Genomic DNA, 16559 nt, shown 5'->3' with positions numbered 1-16559 from the left:
TCAGCCAGTCAGCGCAGGTCTCCAGCGGTACGGAGCCGGGGTACCGCAGCCACCCGCCATCACCGAGCAGCAAAGAAATCAGCACAGCAGTTGCAAAAAAAGGATGCACCGCCTTTCCCTGAGAGTTTCCTACCTCGAGCAGGAGCTCCTCAACACCAAAACCCTGCTCGAGACCCTCCGCAAGGAGCATGCTGACCTGGCCCGAACAGTCAACAGCAGCCAGTAGGAGGAGACTGTCCCTTGCCCCTTTTTTAAAGACTTCTGGGGGGTGGGAATTGGGAGTTGGGTTTTCTACTTTTTTGGACTTCGTTTTCAGGGACATTCGTTGGGGTTCGGGGATGGGTTGGGTCTTGAGGGAGATTTATGTTACTGGATATATAAATATACTTTAAACTTTATCTTAGCATACGTGTTTTTTACTGCTTTTGAGGCTGGTGGGTGGGGGTTTAACACTAGTCCTGAAACTTAAGTGGCATCTTGATTCAAGTTGTGTAAGTACTAATGGCCCAAATGTTTACAAAACTAAGTGCCTCTCACAGAGTAAGTGAATTCAATAGTCCTAGGACTAGTGTTAGTCTCTCGTCTCTCCTAATACTTCATTATACTACCTCCCCCAAATGCTTATCTTACCTGTAATTTGTGTTTGGAAATAGGGCTAGGCACAGGGCTGGCTGCACGTGAAATGGCGATTAAGGTTGGCAATCCTGGGCGGATGTAATGTCATCATTGCGGTGGTACTTGTGGTGTTACACAGTGGCAGTTGCAGCATCTGAAAAAAAAGAAAATGAAACCTTGTTTGTCCTTACCGTAGCATTAGAACGGTACGATAGAGAATATAGGAGGTGACAGTACACTAGAACAGTGCCACAATGTAGCCTAACAAATGGTAAAGTATTTAAAGTATAACTACTACTTGCGTTGAATTTCTTTGACATTGGCTACTATTACAAGAAATAGTACTGAAGGTCAAGGACACAGCAGCGTAATAATTTCATTTGCCACGTCTAGGAGGAGGATGTTCTTGATGACCAATCAAGTTGATGGCGCACATGAAAATCTGCTTTCATTTGCCAATAGTGACTCGGTGTCAAGCTGAGTAAGAATATATCCTCGGATTCCTTCACCAGCCTGTTGCTATGACCTTATCCTCCCCAGCAAGTGTGTGGAATTATTGCTGTCATTTAGTCACACATCAATCAAAACCACACAGCCCGGGGGAAGAGGGTTAGGGTTTGGGAAATGGATGGGAATGGGGTTTTTTGGGTAAGTTTTGTTGAGAGAAGAAAAAAAAAGCACAGCATGGACAAACAATAATTGAAGATAAACAAATCTTTGGGTACAAAGCTAACCATGAATCTTAAGTGACATAAAGGAAGTGCATGCACTACTGCATGCAGGGTTACTGAAAAGTAAGAGTAGTACGTTCAACAACCGTGAATGAAAGAATGCGACAGTACAGGGCTGCAGTAATAATTATGCGTTTTCACTTGCCTATCTCTGCACTCAGAGAAACACTTCGTACATTTAATTAGGTTTGAAAAATAGCAGAAGTAAAACCTATCCAATGGCTGTAGGGATGAATTTAGAAGCAGAGATCAAAGAAATGCAGAGTCACACTCATAGAAGTTCACAGCAATAACATTACTTAAAAGATAATTAGAAAAGAACGGATACTGTATCTGTATGTTGTTGTAGTTGTCCTGTTGAATTTGGGAAGTTGTAAGATGCATCCAATCATTCCTCTTATTAGCGGGACTCCTCCATTCCATCTGACGCTCCGTCCATCAATGTTGGTGACCAGAAGACACCCTGTCCACTGCCTGCCGGATGCTGAATTGCGGCTCGCTAATGTTAAGCATGACTTCATCCTTTTTTTCCCATTGCACAACCTGAAACCCGGCCTGTAATTATTGATGGAAAAACAGGAAGTGATATTAGAACACCACTGACAAATAAATATAAGGTATGTACGCTGTGTAGTGCAAAAAGTGACACTTTGAGTTTCCTAATAGACAGTACAATATTTTTGAAAGTGCCTACTCTGTCTGAGTCTCCTTTTGAAGGATAAATAAGCATGGGCGAATTAATTTAGCGGATCCTTCCCCTCAAGCTAGGTGTACTGTAAACTGTGTTTTAGAACAAAATTAGACCTTCCCAGCAGTGCTCCCAGACCCTTACTAAACCCAGTTGCAAAAATGTAGAAGACCCTAAGAAGACCCCCAATCAGATCTAAAAAAACAAGGCCTAGTAGAAAATGGTGACAAAACGTACTTTGAAAGTAAAGTAGGCCCAAATCCCCCCTTACCCACCGTGGATTGTATTCAAACCACTTGCAAGCAAGCAAAAGTATCCATACCCAGCACCGCTCCAAGACTCGCAAACCCCCCCCACAAACAGCCCCCCGCCCAAACACATGCAATACAATACTACTAACCCTAACGAGCGATAAGTTAAGAATAGTGCCAAACGCTTTCTTTAACTAGGCCAAATCCCCCCTTCCCCACCATGGATTTTCTTCAAGCCACTTGCAACCAAAATTACAGATTCCCTTGAGTGCTCTAAGACCCCAGAACTCAGTTGCAAAAATCTAGAACACCCCGAAACACATGCAACCCTGCTGCTAGTGCTAACCCTAACGAGCCCTAAGTTAATGTGCAAAAACGCTTTTCCTCATAGATTTGGTCCAAACCAGTTTTATCCGGTATTAGAGCTTCCCAGCAATGGCCCCAGAGCCGTCAACCCAGGCGAAAACAAGTAGAAGACCCCCAAACAGCCAAAAAGCAAAAGTACAAAAATGGGCACTTTGTCATTTTCTCAGCAATTTCCAAAATCACTCCGCGCGCGCTCAGCAGCTAGGCCCTAACTCCCCTCTGCCAACATGGATTTTCTTCAAACCTCTTGCTATCAAAACTATCCATACCCAGCAGTGCTCCCAGACCCCGAAACCCACCCACAAACACCAGGAAGCCCCCCAAACCGGCCCCCGAAAACGCTAAATTGACCGAAATGTCAGAAAAAGCAAAAACTTTTTCCTCATGGATTTGGTCCAAACCAGTTTTATCCGGTATTAGAGCTTCCCAGCAATGGCCCCAGAGCCATCAACCCAGGCGAAAACAAGTAGAAGACCCCCAAACAGCCAAAAAGCAAAAGTACAAAAATGGGCACTTAGTCATTTTCTCAACAATTTCCAAAATCACTCCACGCGCGCTCTGCAGCTAGGCCCTAACTCCCCTCTGCCAACATGGATTTTCTTCAAACCTCTTGCTATCAAAACTATCCATACCCAGCAGTTCTCCCAGACCCCGAAACCCACCCACAAACACCAGGAAGCCCCCCAAACCGGCCCCCGAAAACGCTAAATTGACCGAAATGTCAGTAAAAGCGAAAACTTTTTCCTCATTGATTTGGTCCAAACCAGTTTTATCCGGTATTAGAGCTTCCCAGCAATGGCCCCAGAGCCGTCAACCCACCCGCAAAAAAGCACAACACCGCCAAACAGGCAAAAAGCAAAAATGGAAAATCTCATACTTACAATATTTTTCGGCCTTCTGTCCAAACGCGCTGTGCAGCTAGGTCATAACTCCCATTTTCCACCATGGATTTCCTGAAAAACAAATGCAATCAAAATTAGACTGTGCCAGCAGCGCTCCCAGACCACAAAACCCACCCACAAACACCCGGAACCCCCCCAAACAGCACCTCAAAGACAAGCAAGTCAGCAAAAACGCGAAGAAAAATTCGCCTCCGATTTTGTCTAAACCACTTTTTTTCGGTATTAGACCTTCCCAGCAATGGCCCCAGAGCCGTCAACTCACCTGCAAAGAAGTAGAACACCCCCACAAGTGCAGAGTCTTTCTTCATTGGGCGTAATCCAGCCCTCAGCTTTGAGGGAAATAGGAGTCTGGAGGAGGAGGATAGAGGAGCATGTTCTTGTGAACTTTTTGAACCTGAGGAATGCAGACTGCGGCACCTTCAAATCAATAAGCAAATAAGTGAAGACAGTTCTGCTGATGGGCTTGTTTTTGTGATTGGGTGATTACATTTTTTATTTATATTGACTTTGCAAAACAAAGAAAGACATACACACAGAAATAAAAGTGAATAAGGACGAAAAAGAAAGTTATTGATTCATTGGCTCATTTTCAGGGCTCAGTGTCAGGGAAGCAGAGTTCGTCCTCATACTCTGAGAATTCAGGCGGGAGTAGGTCACCTAACAGAGAAGAAATTCCCTCATCTAAGTTGGTATCCTCCTCGTCTTCTTCCGGCGTGTATTCTCGTACTTTGTAATCTGCTGGTATGAGGTGCTGATTCATCTTTATCATTGTTAACCTCTCCACATTTTTTGGCGAGAGGCGGGTCCTTTTGCAAGTTACAATGCCACCAGCAGCACTGAAAACACGTTCAGAAGACATGCTTGAGAGTGGGCAAGACAAGTCATTTATAGCCAGGTTGGTGATTTCTGGCCACAATTCTCTTTTCCCATGCCAATACGCCAATGGGTCATCATGAATATAGACCTCTGTTGGGTCATTCAGATAGTCCTGCACCATCGACTCAAGGTTCTGCACGGTTCCTCGACTTTGCGTACTTTTTGCTGGGACCTTTTCAGAAGCAAACCCAAGCTCAGTTAGCCAATCGTCTTCTTCACACAATGTTGCTGTTGTGTCTGGTGCAGATGATCCGGTTGCTGGTGTCTTTAACGGCTGAGAGGTCACTCCTGCCACAGCCACAGGTGCAGAAGTGAATTCTTTGGACTCCGGATGGCCTGCTGATGCTGATGTACTGCCTTTTCCTTCAATTTCCTTCCGTTCTCTTTCAAAACCTCATGGCTGACAGAGCTAGCCAACGTTTGTACTTTGAAACTTCTGCGTCACCAAAAGCAAACAATGCTCTGCCTGCTAGTGCCTTTTTGTAGCGTGGATACAGAATAGTAGCACAAATGTAATGCTGTTCTGTGTGGATCTTTTGAAGACGTTCATCGCAAAGTAGGCGCTGTAATAATTTCTCCGCCAAATCAAAAGCTTCTTGCTTTTCTTCATCTTTTTGAAACTTAGAAGACACCGCCTTCAGTTGGTGCTCTAGCATGCGCAACAATGGGATAGCTTTTCCCAAACTACAGTCCTCCCTGCTGACTGCACGCATGAAGACCTCAAAAGGACGAAGCATGTCTGTCAGGCTTTTAACTAGCTCCCATTTCTCCGCATGTAACCTCAGGTCCTTCACAGCTGTACCCAGTGTAAGGAAATACTGATTGAGTACCGTAAACTGCTCATACAGATGCTCAAGCATGTAGAAGGTTGAGTTCCAACGTGTTGCCACCTCCTGGATGAGTGCTTTCACTGGCAGTCGACGTTCATGTAGCAGGCCCCTCAGATGCTTCCGGGCCTTAAAAGAATGGCTGAAATGTGTGCACATTCTTCGGCAGGTGGTCAGTAACTCGCACGTTGGACTTTCTTCACTCAAGAATTTTTTAACAACCAGGTTTATACAGTGCGCCAAACACGGCACTCTGAAATAGTTACCCTTATCCATGGCCTTAACTACATTGGCGCCGTTATCCGTGGAAACATAACCAATCATGCGTTTTTTGGGGGACAGCCATCGAAAGACCTTTGTGTTAAACTCCTGCAAAATGTTTTCTGCTGTATGACTTGACTCCATGCCAAACATGGCTAGTGTTGCATGTTTCCGAGCAGCTTTAAAAACGTTGTCCGTGTCAACACCTGCCCTTAGCTTTGCTGTAACTCCTGAAAAAGAGACCCAGTGGCCAGTGATGCACATGTAATCAGTGCCTGTGCCACTAGTCCACATGTCTGTTGTCAGATGTATAGTGTGAACAGCACTCTTCTTCAAAGCTGCCCCAATCGCCTCCAGCACATCTGCATGTAGTGCTGGAACCGCAACTCTGGCAAAATAGAACCGGCTAGGAGCCTTCCATTTAGGGCAGAGCGTTGCCACTAATTCAAGAAAACCAATCCCTTCCACAAAAGAAAAAGGGAGAAGGTCCAGCGCTAGCATTTTAGCCAGCTTAGTGTTATACAGACGCACCATTGGGTGGTTGCGTTCAAATGGCGCATCTGAAAACAACATGCTTCTAATGGTGGGCTGGACCATTTTTTTACGGGAAGATGATGACTTCTTCGACCCAGTTACGCTCGGTGATGATGACATTTTTCGCATTGGTGTCTCACTCTCCCCCACACTCTTAGTGTGGCGCACAGGGGGTGTGCTGCTGACAGGGGTACTAGGTGTAGGTGAAGAAATGTTTGACGCTTCTTCCTCATCGTCATCATCAGATGAAACATCAACGGATACAGTTTGTTGACTTCCAATTCGGGCTTCCTTGATCTCCTTTAGGTGCGCAAGCCATTGGACAGTGTGCTGTCTCTTAAAATGACCTCTCTGGCCTCCTGTACCATAGTTGGTACCAAGCTTACCACGACTAACTGCAAGCTTACAAATGCTACAAATGGCTATGTTTTCCCTTTTTGGGCAAACACTAAAGAAGTCCCAAACTGCGGACTTCAAATGTCTGTGGGGGGCAGAGGAGGCAATACTGCTGGTCATGCTGCTAATGCCAGATGACGTGGAGGATGTGTGTTGCCGAACTTTACTACGTTGTGCACTTGCATCACCACTAATTGAGGTGGAGGTGGATGGAGGTCCCTTCTGGCGAGAAAATATGGAAGCGGTAGGTGGTGGTGTACTAGTTAACTGCATTTGTGGTGGTCCCGTTGTCACGTCGCCATCATCACGCTCAGCAGCATTTCGGGATAGGGTACAAATGTCTGTTTGCTGCATGCCCGCTGAGGCTGGAGTGACGCCTATGATGACTGCAACGTCGTCAGGAGAGTCTTCATCAGCAGGAGTATACGCCACCTCTTCTTCAGCGTCATCATCACACTCCATAACTCTGAGACTTTCGGGGACCTTCCTTTTACGCTTAGCTACCTTTGTCAGATCATGGTGTGCTTCACTCTCAGACGGCAGTGGTGGATCCCAAGTTTCATCCATATCATCAGAAGGAAGGGGGCTTGAAGAAGATGTATGTATTGCGACTTATATCGCACGTATCACCCGAAGGCATCAAGGCGCTTGCCTTGGGAACCCGTCCTGGCTTTTCCCTGTGAGATAACCCCTACTGGGTATCCCCAGGGTGAAAGCCAGGCATCCCGCAGCGGGTGGGCCGCCGTAGTGGAGATTAAGCAACTATTGCCCAGAGTTGCAGCGTGGGACCCCATGATTAGAATAGGCACCGAGGCGAGAATTATCGAGTCCGTGGACATTTTGGGCTCAGGACCCTGCCGCGTCGGGAATTGAACCCTGGTCCCGGGCCTGACCTCTGCATCAGGGTCTGCCGCTCTAATCAGTGAGCCACACTCCTCCACCATCCTTGATCTTTTCCTTGCTGGGGATCTGGAAGACAATGAATCATCAGGAGGAGTGGCTTCCTCATGTGATACCTCGGCTTGAATGTCGATTTCCTGATGTGCCCCTACTTCGGGAGGAACAACTATTGTGGGCACTTGTGCCGCTCCATGCACCACTGCTTGCGCATCTCCTTACGCTGCCTCTCCTTCCACATGTACTTGGGCTTGTACTGCTTGCACAGGTGGTTGTTGTTGCGGCTGTGTTTGTTGAACACTCGTCAGATGAGTTACAACAACCTGTGTTCATTGAGGGACATTGCTGCTACTTTCTTGCGATGAGCCAACATCACTGGTCGATGGTGATTCAACAACTATACTGGCGGCCTCTAAAGCACTCAATGGCTTGGACCTAAGTTGGCGTGGTGGTGGTGGCACTGAGCCCAATGGAGCGGGGGTGCTGCTCCCGGCAGCTTGGTCCCCAGAAGACCCCGCTGCTGCTGCAGGCGTACTTATTTTTTTCCCAAAAAATGTGGCGGTCGTCACACCAGTCTCCTTGGTTAGTGCGCCACTTGCTTCTTCTGCTCCTTACTGGCAACTTTCTTGCTAAAGGAGCTACGGGGAACTTTTTTTGGGGCCATCTTCAGAGGTCAGAACAGCAGGCCGCAGTTGCACGAGTTGCAGAGTTGTCTTGTCTGTGGCCACACGTGACGTCGCGTGACGTTATGCTGCACACACACCGCTGCAGGACTTCTTCCTGGCACTGGTGGTTCTCTTGTGCACCTAAAAGCAATGGAAGACAGAGGAACATCAGTTATACACCCCAAAAAGTCGAGAAACACACAAAAATCAGCACAATCCCTTGCCATCCATGCCCTCAATGATGTTTAAATTCAAGAAGACACCCCACAGAAAGACTAGGCCCATGCACCACTCACTACCCCTGGGCATAATGGATGGAAGCTAGGCCAAATGGGTGCAGGCCTGACAACACTGGCTGCATTCAAAATGGCCCCTTGTACCCCAAGCACATGGCCAGGGCCTGCCTGTACCAGCACTCAAAATGGCCCCCACCCACATGGCCAGTCGCCATCAACAGTACACCCTAAAAAAACGAAAACCACACAAAAATCACCACAATCCAATGGCATCCATGCCCTCCATGATGCTTACATTAAAGAGACCCCACAGACAGACTCAGTCCATGCACCACTCACTGCCCCTGGGCAAAAGGCCTCAACAGCAGCCCCAAAAATCGAAAAACACACAAAAATCAGCACAATCCCATCCCATCAATGATGTTTAAATTCAAGAAGACACCCCACAGAAAGACTAGGCCCATGCACCACTCACTACCCCTGGGCATAATGGATGGAAGCTAGGACAAATGGGTGCAGGCCTGACAACACTGGCTGCATTCCAAATTGGCCCCTTGCACCCCAAGCACATGGCCAGGGCCTGCCTGTACCAGCACTCAAAATGGCCCCCACCCACATGGCCAGTCGCCATCAACAGTACACCCCAAAAAAACGAAAAACACACAAAAATCACCACAATCCAATGGCATCCATGCCCTCCATGATGCTTACATTAAAGAGACCCCACAGACAGACTCAGTCCATGCACCACTCACTACCCCTGGGCAAAAGGCCCCAACAACAGCCAAAAAATCGAAAAACACACAAAAATCAGCACAATCCCATACCATCCATGCCCTCAATGATGTTTAAATTCAACAAAACAGTTGTATCATGCACCCATAACTAACCCTGGTCCTACTGGATACTGTGGCTACCCGCAATATCTTTTATTTAAGGTTCTGAAAAAGTTCCAAAATTGTAGTTGCAGCAACTGTAATGCCCCAAACAAACTTACTTGTGAAAGTTGATTTCTAATCCAAAAGTGATCCAAAGAAAGTCAAAAAGGCCTCAAAATCCAAATATCCAGCAGCATCCACAAAAAGTAATCCTTCCAGGTCAAGATCCAAATGAAAGTGACCAGCACATGAAGAAAGCACTGGGAGGAGCCTGCTGGACAGGAACAGGAAGTTGGAGACTGTGGGGCACTTCCTTCCTCCCACCCCCCCAAAATGGACTCCTTGAAAAAAAAGTGCAGGCAAATGTCAACCGTAGGAGTTATTCTGATAAAAATCATCATTTTTAGAAGGTTTATGCTGCTTGCTGGTGGATTCTTGTGCAAAATTGCAAATGTTGAAATTTCGCGAGTGCGAGATTGTTGCTGCTCGCCGCATCTACGTGTTCGCAATTGCGAACTCTCGCGATGCGTGCTGTGCAAGGTGGCAAGCCGCGATGACGTAATCGCGGTCGCCAAACTCCTGTGGGATCCCGCAGCAAGATCCAAAATGGCGCAGCACACGCAAAATATGGAAAAAAACAACTCTGCAAACGCTGAATGACGGTAAGCGAATGCCGCGCGCCGCTAAATTGTATCACCAAGCAAAAAAATCCGCTGCGTGCAAATTTGCGGATTTTCGGCAAATTCGCGAGAGTTCGCGGATTGCGAATTTGCCGAAAATCCGCAAATTCCGCGAGCGGAACGGATTTTACGCCCATGCTTAGATGCTACTGCTCGAAGAGCCAGGTCTTGAGTAGTCTCCTGAAGGTAAGTAGGTCTTGGGTCTGATGTAGGAGGACGGGGAGGGTGTTCCAAGTCTTGGCGGCGAGGTAGGAGAATGGTCTGCCACCGGCGGTCGCTCTTCGGATGCGGGGGATGGTAGCGAGGGTGTGGTTGGCGGAGCAGAGCTTGCGGTTAGGGGTGTAGAAGGTGAGTCATCTGTTGAGTTGTGCTGGTCCGGTGTCGTGGAGTGCCTTGTGTGCGTGGGTGAGGAGTTTGAAGGTGATCCTCTCGTTGACGAGCAGCCAGTGCAGATCTCTCAGGTGGGGTGTGATGTGGGCTGTGTTGAGGGATGTCGAGGATCAGGCGGGCAGAGGCGTTCTGAATGCGTTGCAGTTGTTTCAGCAGTTTGGCCGGGGCTCCAGCGTAGAGGGTGTTTCCATAGTCCAGCCTGCTGCTGACGAGGGCCTGGGTGACCATTATTCTTGTGTCGGTTGGGATCCACCTGAAGTTCTCCCAGAGCAAGCAGAGGGTGTTGAAGCAGGAAAATGAGACGGCGTTGACTTGCTTGGTCATGGAGAGTGTTGGGTCGAGGATGAATCCCAGGTTGCGTGCGCGGTTGGTGGTTGTTGGAGCTGCTCCCAGGGCGGTCGGCCACCAGGAGTCGTCCCAGGCTGAGGGGGTGGAGCCAGGATGAGGACCTCCATCTTGTCCGAGTACAGCTTCAGACAGCTGTTCTTCATAAATACGGTGACGGCTTTCATTCCTTCGTGGAGGTTGGTTTTGGCAGTGAGAGGGTCCTTGGTGAGGGAGGGAGAGCACAGCCATCTTGCTGATGGCCATGACACGCCCACCCTTTTTGTTAATTGCTGTAAAATTCTGGATGTATGACGTTTCAACGCATGCTTTTACCACGCATGCCTTTACAACGCAGGTTTTACAACGCAAGTCGTTACAACGACTTGCGTTGGGGGGCGCTGGATGATGAATAGTTTAATTTACTATTCCAACTCCAGTCCGCGTGGATAGTAGGGAAGGTGTTGGATAGTAAATTAAACTATTCCCTATCCTAGAGCTCCCCCCAGCGCAATGCGTTGTAATAACTTGCGTTGTAAAAGTTGCGTCGTAACGGTAGTGCGTGGTAAAAGTTGCGTTGTAAAGGATGTTCCCCAAAATCCTTCATTAATTTTGAGTTATTTAAGAAAAAAGCATGAAAGATCGCTAGGGACACGAATCCTACATAGATCCAACAGATCTCATGCGAGACTTGATTGGCTGGCACTTCAACCAGGAACTGTTGGCAGGCATTTTGGGACTCGGTGTCGACTGAGTCCCCCAAAAAAAGTTCAAAAGAAGAAAAGGGGCCTGGAGGTGGGTCCTGCATGGACCCTTCCCAGGGCCAAAAAGTATTTTTTTAAAAAAAATTTGCAGTAAAAATCACAGTGATTGTTTTTACTTCAGCCCGGGTTGGTTAGGTCCTAGGGGACAAGGGGGGGCAAGTAAAATTAAAGGGGAAGAAGGGATGTACCGCCCACCAGGCTGTTTATGGTCCCAGGGACCGCCACCACCCCGGGGCAAGGCCAATGTTTGTAAGAGGAGGGGCGCCACATGGACCACCTCCAGGGCTGTTTTTGGCCCCGGGTCACACCACCTCTCTGGGGCCAGGCCACACAAATACAAAAGAGGGGATTCATATGACCCCTCCTGATGGAGCCACTAATGGCCCTGTGGCCCACCTCCCTTTAGGGCCGGCTCCCTGGGTCCCGAGGTGCCGACCTCGAGACATAGATTTTTGATTTTGCTTGGTGGAAGCTTTGACAGTTGCTGCCAAGTGGGAGCAAACAGTCAGTCCGCTCCCAGCAGGCAAGACAATATATGACAAATTGCTCCCAAATGCAGGGAGCAGCACTTGTTTGCTGCTCCATGTGTTCTGGAGCAATGCTGGCTCCAGTTGGAGGTGGTGAGCTGGCCTAGATCGTGTGGGCATTCAGGATCCCCCTGTAGCCTCCAACAGTGCACTCAGGATGCCCTGGCTGGGGCCAAGGCACCCAGAATGAAATGGCTGGACTTTGGGGGATGTCATCCACGGGACCAAAATCAGCCTGGAGAGGGGGCCTAAAAGGCCCCCTCCCCTTGAAGTAATTTGCCAGGCCCCTGGGGATGGGGTCCCTGGGCTGCTATTGTCCCAGGAAGGGGATATACGTGAGCCCCTCCCAAGTTGCCTGCATTTAGGGGGGGGAGGGTCACAGGGTCTGGCCACAGGTCAAGCTCTGGGCCCAACTGGTCCCACCTTGCACTTCCAAAGGCTGTGCGAGACTTTCGGGTGGGTGCCTACTTAAAGTTAGAAAAACCTTAGAAATTCACTGAAAAACAAAAGATTACACGGACGTTATAGTTAGGAAAAAGAAGTTAAAAAACCTTAGAAATTCACTAAGAAAAACAAAGGTTAGAGGAATGTTATAGTTGGGTTTAGATTTTACGTGCATAAAATCATAGAATTGCAAGAAACTATAACTGGTGCCCTATGGTAACTATAACTTGTGCACTCGACATGCAATGCAATTTACCCTACATATTACATCAGTAATAACATCTTCTATAACATCATTCATAACATAACTGCAACATTTGCATTAAAATTATTGGGAGAAAACTCTGCATGGCAGGGTCGTGTGTTATAGTTACCATAGGGCGTGAGTTATAGTGACGTGGGATAAAATTTAATTGTGACAGTTGTTAATCCTGTTTAGTGCTAGGGAAGGTTGTATGATTTTTCATGATAAGGCACTTTGGTAAATCCAACTTGCCACTTCAGTATGAGCCTATTAATTACCAGCAGCTAAGATGCGAAAGGAACACAGTACTTGCAGATGGGTAGGTATTGCGTTGTGGTTTAAGTGCAGAAATTAGGTCTCAAAATCTTCTCCTCAGTGTGCTGAAAGAGGGTAATTCTGAAATTATTTCCTGTCACCACTTCTTCCTCTGCAGTCCAACTAGTATTCACGTCCTCCGCGCCATGATATGCAAAGCTACCATTGTGAAAGATTTTGGTTCATTCTAGACCTGTTTATTGAGGTAGATGGTAAATTATACATGAAAAATGACCATTCTGCGACTAGTTCATAGTTGCGAATCTTTCCAACGTAGAAATAGGAATTTGCTATATTAATTTTTAATAACGAATCTCTATTTTAAGTTGATAAATTAAAGTATCACCATGTATTTTGTATGTAAAATACAGTGACTAAATAGCCTTTCGTACATATGAGAAAGCATTTTTAGAGCTTGATAATCAGTTTGCAAATGGTTACTGATTGGGTAAGCTTTTGTGCATCCGGCACTGAATCATTAGTGTAATGAGTGGTGTGATTATATTATGACAAGACTTCCTTTAATGTAACACCATCAGAGTGCATGACAGTCACAGTCTAAAAAATACGACAGGGCAGGACAAAGCATAATTCAAACAGATGTGTAAGCTCAAGTTGCATCAGTCGTTTGAAAAAGTCTACGTGCTAGTTGAGCCATTAATAATATGCAAAATTTAAGGCATTGAAAAGGCTTTTCTTCTTCAGTGTACGCAGAACAAAATATGAAGGAACGCTAATTCTGGAACATTTACCATGTTAAGAACATTGTATATGCGTGTAATGTGGCAGTCGTGTTATGGTTGATGTACTAATCATCCTCATTTTGAAGCGGAAGCTATAAATAGCATAATAGTTACTCCATAGAGGCATCCATGTATTGACAACCTCATACACACAATATCAAGGTAGGAGAAACGGCAAATGCATTGGATATGGTTTTAGACCTGGTCTTCATGTTGCAAAAGGGCTTGGGTTCTTGAGGTCCACTATGTAGAGTTCATTCAAGAAATGTGAGCAGCCTGTGCTAGTTCGGATTTCTGTGCTGGGCACCAAACCAAACTTGAAGTAAAATGGAAAAAAATATTCTAAGATCTCTAATCTCTATGCTGTGCAGACTAAAATATTGAAAGTGCCTCATTTTGCACACGTTTGGTTCTCTGGGGCATATGTAAAAGCCCCTATCGCCACACCAACATCACCTATAGTGACTTTCTGGTGGCGATGTGGGCTGCGCCTTATGTACAAGACGAACCAAGCAAACACAAGGAGATGATGTACTGAGAGCTGAAAAGGTTTAAGACACTCGCCCCCAGTCACAGATCTGGGTTGGATCTATCATTGTTCTTTAGATCACTTTGCCACCTCAGTTCAGACCCAGCTATATGAAAATCAGTCTTGACCCTGTGCTTCATGGGAACAGTCCAGCCTGAACTGCCAAGGCTGGTCTTCCATGAGCCGGAAACAAGCATCCTGGGACCCTTTTCGGGGTAACACCCCTCATCAGCCAGGATAGCTTAAATCCAGTGGCAAAGTGAGCAAGGGACCCACTTCTGGGCATACCCTGCCAACTTAGGGTGAACAAAGCAAACACAAGGAGATGATGGACGGAGCACTGAAACTTTTCAGACACTTACCCCGAGTCACATATCTGGGTTTAATCCCTCATTGTTCTTCAGCTCACTTCACCACCTCAGTTCAGACCCAGCTACATGCAAATGAGTCTTGACCCTGTGCCTCATGCGAACAGTCCAGACCAAACTGCCAAGCCTGGTCTTCCCTGAATTGTAAACAAGCATCCTGAGACCGGTTTCGGGGTAATAAGGAGACTCTGCCCCTCAATGTCATATGAGTGTGTTTACGTGCAACTAAGAGGATTTGCTTGGTATAATCATGCAGGATAAAGCAGGCTATAATAAGATGGAGTTTTGTATCCCCCTTCTGCCAGTGGATGCCTGGAGGGTATCCTGTGCACTCTTTGTAATTCCACATGAGTGCAGAAGGTCAGGCCCGTCATCTTTGGAATAAGGTCAAGAAGAAAGGCATGTACAATTGCTTGTTCCATCTTTTCCAGAATGCCCAAAAATATAATATTGTCACGGCAAGAGCGCTCCTCCAAGTCAATCAGTTTCTGTTTAATATGCCATATGTCAGAGCCAAGGGCCTCCAGTTCTACCAGGGTTCCCTCTACTGTGGTAAGGCATTGGTCCAAAGCATCAACTTTGGCACGGAACAGACCCATGTCTGATTTAATGGTTTTTCACATCTTGGGTGAGGTCAATCATTTTCATAAACATAGTGGTGAAGAGGGTCCCAATGAGGGTGATTTTTTGAGAATACCATTGACTGGGCCTTAGGTGTGGATGATGGAGCCTGAGGTCTAGGGGTTGTTGCGTTCCATCCCGGACCACTGAATAGGAGCTGCAGTGAGGGTTTTTCATTTGCCATCACGGAGGAGAGGTAGTGGTTGTTGGAAAACAAGGCAGTATCTGTGATAACAAATAACATGACTACATTTGTCCTTCACTGGGAACCAAGCACCCAATTGTAGCGCCTGACTCTCAGAAGGTAGCGTTGCAGAGCAGTCTGAGGCTTACTCAGGGAGGTGGTGTGGGCTAGTAATTGCCATTGCAGGTGCGCAGAAATAACACTCAATATTTGAGTATTCAGTATGTATTTTGCTTTCTAAAAGTAAGGGTACATTCATTAAACACACACTCTACTCAATAATATGCACCAATATACAAATTTACATAAGCTGTTGGAATTATCTTGTGACATTGCATAACATCTCCACCTCTCCCGCATGGCGGGTATGGTCTAGTACCACCACTCCCATGTATTCACATTATCTTGCCCCTGTTGTGTGGCGTTTTAGGCTCCTAGTGAATTTTCCCGATTCATGCCCTTATATAGATACAATTCACATTGCCCTGATATAGGCATAGAAATCAATCCCTTATTTAGACATAGCCCATGCAGACCAAATACAGGCATGGCTACTTCCACCCGTACCAAACGTCACAATGATTTCTTGGAAAATCGGCTTAAGCAGTCAGGGGCCTTCTCTTGCTTGAATATTGCTTTGTCCAAGAACACATGTACTTTACACAGAACTACTATTCCCTAGGGGTTCTTTCCTGATGTTATTATGCCCAACTTTACGTCAAACTAGACCCCTTCAAGGTGTTAATATACCTTCACTTCTTCTAGCAAGACACAGTGGAGGGATATACCCCAATTGACCAGCACCCCGGAGTAGCAGCCAAATTGAATCACCTCCCTTGTCACGGGGGCTAGATTCTACTGTGGTTCCCAAATATGTAACAAGACCGTTAATCTTAATGCGCGCTGACCGGGTGTGTAAAGAAGTTGGATTTTTTGGATGAAGCTCTGGCTGAGGCCCAGCCTAGTCAAAAGATAGAAAAGAAAAAGCCACTCCAGCTTGTCAAAGGCCTTGGTGGCATCCAACAGGGCCGCCACCGCGGGTAAAGTAGGGTTGTTCCGGTGCATCACAGAGAAAATGGTGCAAAGGTTGAGCGATCTGGCATGACCTGGAATGAACCCCGATTGGTCAAGGCGGGCTATCAGGGGCATGAGGGGGAGAAGATGGTTTGACAGTAATTTGGCATATATTTTATTATCTGTATTGATCAATGATAGAGGATGATAAGAGCCGCAACTTTCAGGAGACTTGTCGGGTTTGAGGAAAAGAGTGATCATAGCTTAGCAGAGTAAGGGGGTAAATCTG

This window comes from Lissotriton helveticus, chromosome 1_1, assembly GCF_964261635.1.
Source record: "Lissotriton helveticus chromosome 1_1, aLisHel1.1, whole genome shotgun sequence".
NCBI classification, from domain to species: Eukaryota; Metazoa; Chordata; class Amphibia; order Caudata; family Salamandridae; genus Lissotriton; species Lissotriton helveticus.
Note: the sequence above shows the minus strand (reverse complement) of the source record.